Below are 14,982 nucleotides of genomic sequence, written 5' to 3' on the forward strand. Positions count from 1 at the left end.
CAGATAAGCATTACTACTTGTACTGATCAATGTTGCTCAGACCGACGAGTGTGTGTCGGATCCTTCAAAAATAGTGTATTTTTGAATGATGTGATTCCACCAATACCATAGGTTGTCCAAATCACCTTGTGTTTTACCGCGGCTGGAATTTGAATTATAGACCTCGTGATTTTCAACTCTAGGGCTAGTGGCCCAAAATACTTAGTGGATAATGGACTCGCTCCTCTACGTTTCTCGACTTTAATATTAGGTTAGGGTTTGAACCTATGTCAGGTTGCGTAAAAATAAAGTGACAGCTTTTTGCTCAAGCCCAAAGATTGAGGCCAATGCAAGGAGGAAAATCCTTATATAAGCTTGACATAGATTAGATATTAGGAAGAGTACTAATGAAACCTTTAATGGGCTCGATTTATCGCTAGTGCTAATGGTCTTCTAACCAAAAGATTGTATTGTGTATATAGGTGAAATATCATTTTATTTGTACATATATATATATTTGTTGAATCCCCTGAACACTAGATAGCATGAAAATCGTTGCGCCACCACTATAGTCTTCTTCTTTCCTTATGGTCAATTATGAGTCGTAATTTCCTGTCCATGAAATTATATTGCAGACATTAAACTACCAGTTGTTGAAATATATTTGGGTATGATATTGCCTTTATCCCTTATTTTTATTATTTTTAGAGTTGCTGGCAAACTTGCTTTTATTAGAACATGATGAATGCTTGGACATATGGTGTGGATACAATAAGCAATTTGCCTTGTAATGTTCTTGAAGACCAGTATCTTGTCAACAGACTAGAGGTACAAATGGGTAACACGTCACCAACTTGATTTTTTAATGATGAATTTTTCGAGTTTTTCAAACAAGATGAAGCCAAGAGAATCATTTACCAAGTCCTATTACTCCATAAAGGATCAATATTAAAGTTTAGACTCCAAGGTCGTAGTTTTACGAGTTGTCCTGATATTGATCATTGAATTCACGTTTTGACAAAGAAAAATGTCCAGGAATTCACCCTTCATGTCAACTTTGAAAATAAATATCATTTACCTCATCACCTTTTACATTCCAGCAATTATAGTATTTGGAACTTCAACATTGCTTGTTCCACCCTCCACAAGGTTTCAAAGGGTTTGAGAAGCTTATTAATCTCCGTCTAAAATATGTCACTTTTGTTCCATCAATAATTACAAACCTCATCTCTAAAAGCCCGTTGCTTGAACGATTGAGGTTGTGTTGGTGCACAAACTTTGACACCCTTGAAATTGATGCCGCTAATCTCAAATTCTTCAAGTTTTATGGAAAATCAAAATCCATTTCCTTCAACAACACTCCTATGCTTGAAAAAGTTATTGTGTGTTTCACTGGATTTTTGATTGATACATCTCCATTACACACCTTCACTGCTAGAACTGCATATATGGGATTCAACATTAGAGGTAACATACATTATTTGTGATATACCACTTATTATCATAATGAATGATGAATCTGATTGACGTAACTTTTGACTTGCTTCTAGTACTTGATCATGGGTGGTGTACCAGAGAGTCCCCCGACTGCTCTGAACAATATCAAATCTCTCAAGTTTTTTACCATGTCTTTGCGAAACGTTAAGGAGGTTTCAGGTGTTGTTTACTGTAACACCCCGTATTCAAAATAGACAAAAATGCAGATTTTGAGAAGTTGCAGGTGCAGCTTACGGTCACCATCCACGGACCGTAGGTCAGATCACGGCCCGTGCTGGTGGTCCGTGGTTCACCACTGCAACCCCTCTCCAAACCAGCTCACAAAAATTGGCTAAGTCCCGACTCAAGGACAGACCCACGGTCCGTAGATCAAACCATGGTCCGTGGTCTGTGTCCGTGGATCGAGACTTCCCTTACCAGCCTTTGACACAAACTACGGTCGACCAGCACGGACCGTAAATCGATCCACGGTCCGTAGGTTTGACCGTAGATGAGGATCAACAGCAAGTTAGCTGAAAATATTGATGGGTCAACTTCATATGGTCATAACTTTTAGCACAGAACGAATTATGTGTCCCATAACCTATGGTTAGATAGATAATTTAATTATCTTTCCAACGCCACTGAGTTTTCTAAATTCCGACCTCCGAGTAAAAAGTTATGCCTGTATTAGTGAAGCCCTATCGGGCAGACTCGACCTACGGACCCAATCGACGGACCGTCGATTGATTGACGGACCGTAGGTCCATTCCGCCAGTCACTCCGACAGCAGTTAATTCAGGGGTCTTTTGGTCTTTTTCTATTTCGTTTAACCCCTTAGATACGTCGTTTAAACCCTAAATCATGAGGTTTTAATCAGTTTAAGCCTAGAAACATAACTAGAACTTATCCAAGTCAATTCATTAATCAAAATCTTAGAAAATTAGAATCAAGAGAGGAGAAAAAGGTCAAGAACCCTAGTTCAAGAACGCAGCAAGGTTCCATCAGTTCCATCCCCGAAATCAAAGGATTTCTCCGTGGAATTCGTCACCAGGTATGTGGGATTTCACTAGTGGGTTCCTTTCGCCTATTAGGTCCCTAGAATTCAGTCAGATTCTTGATTCCATGATTATGAACAGACCTAGGGTTTCTAGAATTTCAACAGATCATCATGAATTATTTATTTAAATGTTCCAAATCAGATTATCATGTTATTGCTCAGTTTCTTACATAAATTTCAGAACCCTAGCTATGTATTTCATTAGTTCTTGAATTACACATGCTAGGTCAGATATTTCAGTTATTCAGATATACATGCTCCAGTTTTATGCCACATTATCAGTATATTTCAGCATAAACCCTATTTTGAGTTATAAATCATGAGAAGCTTTTCTTTAAGACAACACTTGAGTTTTAAACTGAGTTTTTGAGAAAGTTAAGATGAGTTTTGAGAAAGAGCTTCTAAAACATGATTAGTATGACAATTGAGTAGGTCATCAATGTATGAATAGTATGGTATCTAGATATACCATCAATGTTTATGCAGTATGACTTTCCAAGTCATCAATGATCAGAGTATTGTTTTCTAAAAAGGAGTTTTCAAGTATGAGTATCTATATGTCAGTATCTTAAGCTATTCAGTATTTTAGTCATAATATATTCAGTTATACATGCCTCAGTTTATGAATGCATCATTATCAGATTAATTGCTGCATTCTGAGTTTGCATGTTCAGTTTCGAGCTATCCAGTATTTACAGAAACTCAGTCATAATGTGTTAACCACTTAATATATTGGGAGTAGCATAATACCGAGTTGGACTAGGGTTTCAGCGTACCCATATAGTCCCAGAACTACGAGCCACGTAGGTGTAAGTCCCCTCTGTGGGCAACATCAGTTTAGTGATCACGCCAGTCATGCATCTATACCTTTGGCCGGGTATATTGGGTCCTCTCGATGGGGCGTATACATCGGACTCCACATTTAGCTCATGTGGTTTTATGTCGGTTATTAGTAGCTCCCACAGTTCAGTCAGACTCTATTGCATTGACCATATTTCAGTACAGTCAGTATTTAGTCTCAGCATATTATAAATTTGTTCATTGCATCAGTTAGCTCAGTATTCAGTATTTTCAGTATCTATATCATGTTCAGATTATTTCATTGCTTTGTTCAGTTATATGTTATTTCAGCTTTACTCTATCCTGCATGTTCAGTACCCTTCAAGTACTGACGCATACGTGCGCTACATCTTCTTGTGATGTAGATTCAGGTTCTCAGCATCCAGATCACGCTTAGATCGATTCCTGATCTTCAGTTCAACAACATCAGTGGTGAGTCCTTATTCTTTGAGGACTAGTGACATGTTTATCTTTATCGCTTTTAGTCTTTAGTTTCAGTTTTTTTTAGATCTAGTTGGGGCATGTCCCAACATTTCTAGTAAGTTTAGAGGCTTAATTCAGACATAGTTAGATTCAAATTAGTGTTTTGAGTTTGATATTTCTTTTGTATTAAACTCATCAGTTATCATATATCTCAGTTATAGTATATGGGTATTCCCCATCTTTTCATCTTATTTATGATTTAGCTTTCACATCAGTTTATTATATTTAGTATGCTCATGATCATGCCAGCAGGGTTAGCTTGGGATCACTTGTGGTCCTAGGTCCCGTGTCCGTGTCTCGGGGGTAGCTCGGGGCGTGACAAACTTGGTATCAGAGCATTAGGTTAAGTGTCCTAGGATGTCTAAAAAGCCGCACTAAGTAGAGTCATTTTCATGGGTGTGAAGTGCACCACATCTAATGGGAGGGAGGCTATGAAGTGTTTTAGGAAAACTTCACTTTCTTGATATTCTATCGTGCGTTGGTATGATCTCCTTTCTAATTCATTGTTATGCGCTTAAGATCATGCCTCCCCGTAGAGTTAACGCCAGGAATGCTAACGCAATTCCTCTAGTCCCAGACCATGAGGTTAAGAATGAAGAGTTTCAGAATGCGATCCAACTATTGGCTCAGAGTATGACCAACAAGAACAATCAACAAGTTCCAGTTCCTACTAATAGAAATGGTGGATCAGTGGCAGCTAGAGTTTGAGATTTTTTTAAGGATGAATCTGCCTAAGTTTTAGGGTCACAAGTTGGTGAAGACCCACAAAACATCATTGATGAGGTCAAGAAGATCTTTGGAGTGATGCAAGTGACTAGTAATGGTAGGGTTGAGTTGGCATCCTACCAGCTTAAGGATGTGGCTCACGTATGGTTCACTTAGTGGAAAGATTCAGGGGATACTTTGCCTCTTGTAACTCCTTACATAGCAGTCCAATTGAGTGTTAGTCCAGAAACTCTCTCAGAACCCTTCTCAGTCTCTACTCCAGTCGGTGACCCAGTTATAGCTAGACGGGTATACAAAAATTGCCCTGTCACAGTCTATCAGAAAGTCACCTCAGCAGATCTTGTAGAGTTAGAAATGGTAGACTTCGATGTCATTCTAGGCATGGATTGGTTACATTCATGTTATGCCTCAGTTGATTGTAGAACTAGGATTGTTCGTTTCCAGTTTCCAGACGAACCAATCTTAGAATGGAAGGGTAGTAGCTTAGCACCTATGGGTCGATTCATTTCTTACCTTAAGGCCAGAAAGATGATCTCTAAGGGTTATCTCTATCATCTAATTCGGGTTAAGGATTCTAGCTCTGAAACCCCAACTCTTGAGTCAGTTCCAGTGGTTAATGAGTTTCCAGAAGTGTTTCCAGAAGATCTTCCCGGAGTTCCTCCCGGAAGGGAAATCGACTTTGGAATTGATATCCTTCCAAATATCCAGCCTATCTCTATTCCTCCTTACAGAATGGCTCCAGCAGAGCTTAAGGAATTGAAAGAGCAGTTGAAAGACCTTCTAGATAAGGGTTTCATCAGACCCAGTATTTCGCCATGGGGTGCACTAGTGTTGTTCGTGAAGAAGAAAGATGGTTCTCTCAGAATGCGTATTGATTATAGGTAGTTGAACAAAGTCACAATCAAGAATAAGTATCCTATCCCCAGGATTGACGACTTGTTTGACCAACTTCAGGGTGCTAGTCATTTCTCAAAGATAGACCTCAGATCAGGTTATCATCAGCTTAGAGTCAGAGATAGTGACATTCCGAAGACAGCCTTCAGGACTCGGTATGGTCATTACGAATTTGTAGTTATGTCATTTGGACTAATCAATGCTCCTGTAGCTTTCATGGATTTGATGAATAGAGTGTTCAAGCAGTACTTGGACTTGTTCGTTATCGTCTTTATTGATGATATCCTCATTTATTCTAGGAATGAGGAAGAACATGCGAGTCATTTGAGAGTTGTTCTACAAACTCTCAAAGATCGCCAGTTATTTGCAAAATTTAACAAGTGTGAGTTTTGGTTACAATCAGTTGCCTTCCTTGGGCATATTGTGTCTAGTAAAGGAATTCAAGTAGATTCCCAGAAGATAGAAGCAGTGAAACAATGGCCCAGACCTACCTTTGCTAAAGATATCAGAAGTTTCTTGGGTTTAGCGGGCTATTACAAACGGTTTGTGGAAGGATTTTCATCCATAGCCTCTCCATTGACTAAGTTAACTCAGAAAAAGGTTAAGTTCCAATGGTCAGATGATTGTGAGAAAAGCTTTGCAGAACTGAAAACTAGGTTGACTACAGCTCCTATCTTGACTCTACCAGAGGGTTCAGATGGTTATGTGATCTATTGTGATGCATCCAGAGTCGGCCTAGGTTGTGTGTTGATGCAGCGAGGTAAGGTTATAGCTTATGCTTCTAGACAGCTTAAGGTACATGAGAAGAATTATCCAACTCATGACCTCAAACTAGCAGCAGTGGTGTTTGCACTTAAGATTTGGAGACATTACTTGTATGGTGTTCATGAAGATGTGTTCACAGACCATAAGAGCCTTCAGTATGTATTCACCCAGAGAGAGTTGAATCTTCGCCAGAGAAGGTGGCTTGAGTTCCTCAAAGATTATGATATGAGTGTGCATTACCATCCGGGTAAGGCGAATGTAGTAGCAGATGCTCTTAGCAGATTATCCATGGGTAGTGTATCACATGTTGAGGAAGAAAGAAAAGAGCTAGCAAAGGATGTTCACAAACTTGCTCGCCTAGGAGTTCGTCTTATGGCATATCAGATGGTGGTGTAACGGTTCAGAATGGGGCAGAATCTTCTTTGGTAGTAGAGGTTAAGGAAATGCAAGATAGTGATCCAATCTTGCTTGAACTTAAGGGTGCAGTCCATAATCAGAGAGTGGAGGTTTTCTCCCAAGGGGGAGATGGTGTACTTCGCTATCAAGGTAGATTGTGTGTTCCTGATGTGGGTGAATTGAGACAGCATATTCTCGCAGAAGCCCACAATTCCAGATATTCTATTCATCCAAGCGCCACTAAGATGTACCGTGATCTACGGGAAGTCTATTGGTGGAATGGTATGAAAAGAGATATAGCAGACTTTGTGGCTAAGTGCCCCAATTGCCAGCAAGTAAAGGTAGAACATCATAAACCAGGAGGTATGACTCAAGAGATTGACATTCCTAATTGGAAGTGGGAATTGATCAACATGGACTTCATCACAGGTTTACCTCGTACTCGCAGACAACATGACTCCATTTGGGTGATTGTTGATAGGGTTACTAAGTCTTCTCGCTTTTTGGCGGTCAAGACTACAGATTCGGCGGAGGATTATGCCAAGCTTTACATTAATGAGATTGTGAGGTTGCATGGAGTTCCTTTGTCTATCATCTCAGATAGAGGTCCTCAGTTTACATCTCATTTCTGGAAGTCATTTCAGAAGGGTCTTGGTACTCAGGTTAACCTTAGCACAACATTTCATCCACAGACGGATGGTCAGGCAGAGCGTACCATTCAGACCTTAGAGGACATGTTGAGAGCTTGTGTGATCGACTTCAAGGGTAGTTAGGATGATCACCTTCCTCTTATTGAGTTCGCCTACAACAATAGTTACCATTCCAGCATTCAGATGGCCCCTTATGAGGCATTATATGGGCGTAGATGTAGATCTTCAGTTGGTTGGTTTGAAGTAGGTGAAGCAGCCTTGATAGGACCAGATTCGGTCCTTGATGCTATGGAGAAAGTGCAATTCATTAGAGATAGACTTAAGACTGCTCAGAGTCGCCAGAAGTCTTATGCAGTTGTGAGAAGAAGGGAACTAGAGTTCCAAGTTGATGATTGGGTTTTCCTAAAAGTGTCACCTATGAAAGGGGTGATGAGATTTGGCAAGAAAGGAAAGCTCAGTCCCATATATGTAGGCCCTTACCGAATCTTGAAAAGGATTGGTAAAGTGGCTTATGAGTTAGAGTTGCCAGCGGACTTAGCAGCAGTGCATCCAGTCTTTCACATTTCTCTTCTGAAGAAGTGTGTGGGTGTGTAACGACTCGGAAAATGATAGAGTGAAACTAGAGCCTCACATGTGAGTTTGGAGTCGAGAACTTAATGAAATGATTATATTTGAATTTGACCCAAAAGTTCTTAAAAATGTGCTTCGGAAGTTACCGGAAACTTGTTTAGCGGTATACTAAAAGATCCGTTTCGTTTTTCGAAAATCCGACTTCATATTCTTGTTTAGGGGGTCAAATTGAGTGGGAAATGGGTCTAACCCAAATTTTAGAGCAACCGTATCAAAATCCGAAATTTCCAAGTGAAGCCTTTTTCGAGGGTCTACTTTGGAGGGTCATATCTCCTAGCACACAAATTATTTGGGTGGCCAATAATATATCCATGGAAAGCCCTTTGAGTTAGCTACCTAACTCACTTCATTTCACCTCATTCGGAGTTCGGACGAAGAAGTTATGCCCATTTTCGTAAAGTCTGTCCGGCAGAAAATGCAAATTCCAGTAGCCAATTTTACTGTTCATTACTGTTCACCCGCCCCTTTTTTTTTTCTAAGTGTTGGAAGAATTTTTCCGAAGGGTATATATTATTTCCTAGATACCATTAATTCAATTCCAATCCCTAAAACATTTCCCTCTCTACAATCCTCCATTAAGAAGAAGAAGAACTTGGAGCTAGGGCTTGGATTCAAGGCTTTCTTCATCAATTTTCTTGGGGAATCATAGCAAAGGTATGGTGACCCTTGATCCTTGATTATCTTTCCTTCAAGGAGTCCATTAAAAAGGGTTTCAAAAGTCTTCAAAAAACAAAATTTCTATTTTCTATTCTAGGTATGGGTTCATGGATAAAATGTTTTCAAAGTCATTATATTGGTGAATTGAAGTTGTATTTATGATTTTAAGATGATTTTATATGAAACTTCTTCAAGAACCCATGTTTTCATTAAAAGACTTGAATTTGTTTATGAAGTGGGTTCAATGCCTATGATTTAATGTTGATGAATTGTTGGTATATGGATGAATTGAGGATTGTGGCCTTATGGGCAAATTATGGGTGAATCACCTTGTGGTGATAGAATTGTTGGGAATTAGTAATGGTTATTATGGCTTGGGAGGATGGTAAGTTGACTTAATCTCATATTAGGGATAAAATTGTTCTTGCTTGGTTTGATCCACTTATGGTGGAGGTGTTTAATTATGGGATGTATTGTGACCATGGCCTTAAAGGCAAGACATGAGGAGCTAATGTTGACTTAGAATTGTTTACTTGTTTGTTACATTGTGACCATGGCCTTGAAGGCATAGTATAAGAAATTGAAGTGTTATCATGACATTGTATGAATGAGAGTTCAATGAAGATAATGTGATCATGTTATGAATGTAAATGTGTTACTATTGAAAGATTATTTCTCAATTTGACACTCATGAATGTTGATGATAGAATATGAAGGATTCTTCAATGTAAAGTATACCTTGAATTGGTAGGGCTTATGCATCCTTTTCTTGTATAAATGATTATATTGTTTATTGTTGAATCCTTGGATCGGTAGGCTAATGGCACCCTTCCACACACGCTTATAATGAACCTTGGATCGGTAGGCTAATGGCACCCTTCCATTAATGATAAGTAATGAACCTTGGATTCGGTAGGCCTATGGCACCTTTCCATAAAGGTTAATGATGAGACTTGAATCGGTAGGCCCATGGCACCCTTTCAAGAGGAGTTAATGAGCTTTCCTAAATGTACCTTGAATCGGTAGGCTTATGGCACCCTTTCATGTGTTAAATAATGTACCTTGAATCGGTAGGCTTATGGCACCCTTTCATGTGTGATAATGTCAAAGTAATGAACTATTCTATGAGAATGTAGGCTAAGCACCGAGCGGATTTGGTTAGATGGAAACTCCCCCGACAGTTAGGCATGAGTTTCAATGATCGTCTACCTTATCCCATAAACTATGTGCCCGCATAGGAAGCTAGTGGATCCATTAAGCTATATATACCGGTCTTCCTTAGGCAAGTAGACCACCTCTTTTCGGTGTGGGGATTCATGACACCGGATTCCATGACAAGCTCTCATGGTCTATGTCGGTTAAACGCTTACTTCCCATCATGTGAGATTTTATTATGGTTTCTTGATAAGCTCTACAAAGTGTAGGTAGTAGTATGGGATGCTACCTATACATTGCACGAGTAGGCTTGGAGAGGGTCATAGTGAGTTTCTCTAAATCCTAATGTATGTGACACAAATGTGCCCTAAATGAGGTTATTAAAGAATGTTGGCTCTCGAATGTTTAATATGAGATGCATGCTATACTTGGGTTATATTATGAGTTATTTTCCCTTGTCATGTCTTAATTAATGATATACCTCTTATGTATGAATATTGTGCAAAGGTGAAAGAAGGAATGATAAGTTACTTTAAGTGACCTAAATGTGGTGCCTTAGTATGGATGGTGGTATGGGACGTCATCCATACATTGCACGAGGTATAGCATAAGGGTTTCTTGAGGTGAAGGTCCAAGGTAAAGGTTTTCATGTTGATATTGTTTAAAGGTGATATTATGACTTACTTGATGTTATGCTTGTCTTGTATGTCTTTTATACTATTGTTCATGATATTTCAAAAAGGTGGCATAATGCATGGTTTCTAACTAAAATGTCCCTTTTTAAAGCATGTTTTGCATGGTCATCATACTTAGTACTTAATTGTGCTAATTCCATATTTCTCTATTTTCTATAAGTGTAGGTTCCGGCAAGTGATCACTCCTAGCTAGTTTGAAGTGTTGGATTGCTTTCCTCCAAGACTTGGTATGTCCTCATGGATTCGAGGATAAGACTTTTAAGTCCTTTTGTTCATGTAATAGACTTAATAGACTTCTTTTGATTGTAAAGGGCCGTGTCCCTACTTATGTTTTGCGACTGTGTCTAAGATGGCCATGTGAGACTTAGACTTCCGCTGTGTGTTTTTAAAGTTGTTTTAAGAAGTTTAAATGTGTGGATGTAAATAAGTTTTTTTTTTAATCCGCACTATTTTCATTATTGAATGCAATGAATGACTATGTGGCTCGTATAAGGCCCCTTCGGGGTCGAATACGCCATGTTACGACTAGGGGGTACTCTCGGGTCGTGACAGGGTGATCCAGCATCCATAGTTCCATTAGAGAGTGTGGCCGTGAAAGATAGCCTTTCTTATGAGGATGTACCAGTTGAGATTCTCGATCGTCAGGTTAGAAGGTTGAGAAATAAAGAAGTCGCTTCAGTCAAGGTTTTGTGGAGGAGTCAGTCAGTAGAGGGAGCTACTTGGGAAGCAGAAGCAGCCATGAAGTCCAAGTATCCTCACCTCTTTCCTTCCGATTCCATTCCAGCTTGAGGTAATAGTTCCTCTTCAGTTTTTCAGTCATTCATGCAAAAATTCAGTCTTAGAATCATGTTCCTTCAGTTTGTACTTGCATTTTCAGTGTATTTGCATGTCCTTGGAACTCAGTTCAGTCAGAAATTCAGTTCACAATGTTCAGTGGTAGGGATTGCAGCCCTCTCCCTCCATTTCAGCTAGTTTAGTCTTCATTCGAGGACGAATGGTCCCAAGGGGGAGATAATGTAACACCCCGTATTCAAAATAGACAAAAATGCAGATTTTGAGAAGTTGCAGGTGCAACTTACGGTCACCATCCACGGACCGTAGGTCAGACCACGGCCCGTGCTGGTGGTTCGTGGTTCACCATTGCAACCCCACCCCAAACTAGCTCAGAAAAATTGGCTAAGTCCCGACTCACGGACAGACCCACGGTCCGTAGATCAGACCATGGTCCGTGGTCTATGTCCGTGGATCGAGACTTCCCTTACCAGCCTCTGACACAAACTATGGTCGACCAGCACGGACCGTAAATCGATCCACGGTCCGTAGGTCTGACCGTAGATGAGGATCAACAGCCAGTTAGATGAAAATATTGATGGGTCAACTTCATATAGTCATAACTTTTAGCACAGAAATAATTATGTGTCTCATGACCTACGGTTCGATAGATAATTGAATTATCTTTCCAACGCCACCGAGTTCGCTAAATTCCGACCTCCGAGTAAAAAGTTATGCCTGTTTTAGTGAAGCTCTGTCGGGTAGACTCGACTTACGGACCCAATCGACGGACCGTCGATTGATTGACGGACCGTAGGTCCATTCCGTCAGTCACTCCGACAGCAGTTAATTCAGGGGTCTTTTGGTCTTTTCCTATTTCTTTTAACCCCTTAGATACGTCGTTTAAACCCTAAATCATGAGGTTTTAATCAGTTTAAGCCTAGAAACATAACGAGAACTTATCCAAGTCAATTCATTAATCAAAATCTTAGAAAATTAGAATCAAGAGAGGAGAAAAATGTCAAGAACCCTAGTTCAAGAACGCAGCAAGGTTCCATCAGTTCCATCCCCGAAATCAAAGGATTTCTCCGTGGAATTCGTCACCAGATATGTGGGATTTCACTAGTGGGTTCCTTTCGCCTATTAGGTCCCTAGAATTCAGTCAGATTCTTGATTCCATGATTATGAACAGACCTAAGGTTTCTAGAATTTCAACAGATCATCATGAATTATTTATTTAAATGTTCCAAATCAGCTTATCATGTTATTGCTCAGTTTCTTACATAAATTTCAGAACCCTAGCTATGTATTTCATTAGTTCTTGAATTACACATGCTAGGTCAGATATTTCAGTTATTCAGATATACATGCTCCAGTTTTATGCCACATTATCAGTATATTTCAGCATAAACCCTATTTTGAGTTATAAATCATGAGAAGCTTTTCTTTAAGACAACACTTGAGTTTTAAACTGAGTTTTTGAGAAAGTTAAGATGAGTTTTGAAAAAGAGCTTCTAAAACATGATTAGTATGACAATTGAGTAGGTCATCAATGTATGAATAGTATGGTATCTAGATATACCATCAATGTTTATGCAGTATGACTTTCCAAGTCATCAATGATCAGAGTATTGTTTTCTAAAAAGGAGTTTTCAAGTATGAGTATCTATATGTCAGTATCTTAAGCTATTCAGTATTTTAGTCATAATATATTCAGTTATACATGTCTCAGTTTATGAATGCATCATTATCAGATTAATTGTTGCATTCTGAGTTTGCATGTTCAGTTTTGAGCTATCCAGTATTTACAGAAACTCAGTCATAATGTGTTAACCACTTAATCTATTGGTAGTAGCATAATACCGAGTTGGACTAGGGTTTTAGCGTACCCATATAGTCCCAGAACTACGAGCCATGTAGGTGTAAGTCCCCTCTGTGGGCAACATCAGTTTAGTGATCACGCCAGTCATGCATCTATACCTTTGGCCGGGTATATTGGGTCCTCTCGATGGGGCGTATACATTGGACTCCACATTTAGCTCATGTGGTTTTATGTCGGTTATTAGTAGCTCCCACAGTTCAGTCAGACTCTATTGCATTGACCATATTTCAGTACAGTCAGTATTCAGTCTCAGCATGTTATAAATTTGGTCATTGCATCAGTTAGCTTAGTATTCAGTATTTTCAGTATCTATATCATGTTCAGATTATTTCATTGCTTTGTTCAATTATATGTTATTTCAGCTTTACTCTATCCTGCATGCTCAGTACCCTTCAAGTATTGACGCATACGTGCGCTACATCTTCTCGTGATGTAGGTTCAGGTTCTTAGCATCCAGATCACGCTTAGATCGATTCCCGATCTTCAATTCAGCAGCATCAGTGGTGAGTCCTCATTCTTCGAGGACTAGTGACATGTTTATCTTTATCGCTTTTAGTCTTTAGTTTCAGTTTTTTTTAGATCTAGTTGGGGCATGTCCCAACATTTCTAGTAAGTTTAGAGGCTTAATTCAGACATAGTTAGATTCAAATTAGTGTTTTGAGTTTGATATTTCTTTTGTATTAAACTCATCAGTTATCATATATCTCAGTTATAGTATATGGGTATTCCCCATCTTTTCATCCTATTTATGATTTAGCTTTCGCATCAGTTTATTATATTTAGTATGCTCATGATCATGCCAGCAGGGTTAGCTTGGGATCACTTGTGGTCCTAGGTCCCGTGTCCGCGTCTCGGGTGTAGCTCGGGGCGTGACATTTACTTGATTACAAGTTGTCCTAAATTACAACATCTTACAATTGAATTTGTAAGCACTCTCTTGTTTTTTTATCATTAATTTGGTTCCTTCATTTGAATTCGCCTAATTAACTGTTCTTTGGAAATTCTTTTAGGACTCTTCGGGGATTAATGTTGAAGGTGTTGTACAATTTCTATGACCCCAATAATCTTTATACGGTGCGTTGAGGCTTCAAAGAGTTCAAGTGAACAAGTTTATGGGTTTTGAGATGGAAAGGGAGTTTATCAAGTTTATTTTGGCATATACAGATGTACTTGAGGAGATCTTCTTTTGGAATTTTGTGTATCTCGGTGTTCGTTCGGGTAAACAAATGATCGATGAGATAGAAGAATTCCGCAGAGCATCACCTAATGTTGATTTCATATTTGAAGAAGACAAATAAGAAAACATGGAAGTGCTATGATTTTTCTTACATAGTACATTTTTTTTGTAGCACTTAAGATATCTGCACCTAAGAGAGTTTCCTACGTATGTATGATGGTTTTGCGTAGTATTATCCTACATACATTATAATGTTGAACATCCTTGAGATTCCCTTGTCAAATAATGCAACAACTCAGGATCTGAAAATTTTGAATTGTGGTCAATGAGGTGGGCTGAGATAAGAACACTAGTTGTCTTTCCATCTGTCTAAGCCTTTGGTGCACAGAATTGACTTGACATTTGTTGCTTGTGGAAGGTAGATGGAATTAGTCAAGGTGCGTCAAGTTGGCTCAGACACTATAGTTATCCAAAAAAAAAGAGATTCTAAAATTGTGAGTTGTTAAATTCGTCGGGTCATATTACATTTGCAATATAATTGAGTTGGTAACTCCTATCTCAATAATAATAATAAAATTTTCAACGGTATTGTTGGACCAAAATCCAAAACGAGGATATTTTTCTTCTATTTCCAATATTTCAACGTTCTCTTTGGTCATTTTTCAATTTTTTTGATATTTTTGTTAAGCACTCAACTTCCGTTATTTTTAAGGACCAAATATACACATAGATTGCAGATTAATTAA

The 14,982-nt window shown here is 38.9% G+C and overlaps 1 pseudogene; it reads left to right on the plus strand.

The window, feature by feature from the left end:
• The first annotated feature begins 769 nt into the window (after positions 1–769).
• LOC125827320 (F-box/FBD/LRR-repeat protein At1g13570-like) lies at positions 770–14,357 on the plus strand (annotated as a pseudogene).
• The last annotated feature ends 625 nt before the right edge of the window (positions 14,358–14,982 follow it).

Source organism: Solanum verrucosum, unplaced genomic scaffold (genome assembly GCF_900185275.1).
Source record: "Solanum verrucosum unplaced genomic scaffold, falcon-dt-bn FXZP01000106.1, whole genome shotgun sequence".
In the NCBI taxonomy this organism is placed as follows: Eukaryota; Viridiplantae; Streptophyta; class Magnoliopsida; order Solanales; family Solanaceae; genus Solanum; species Solanum verrucosum.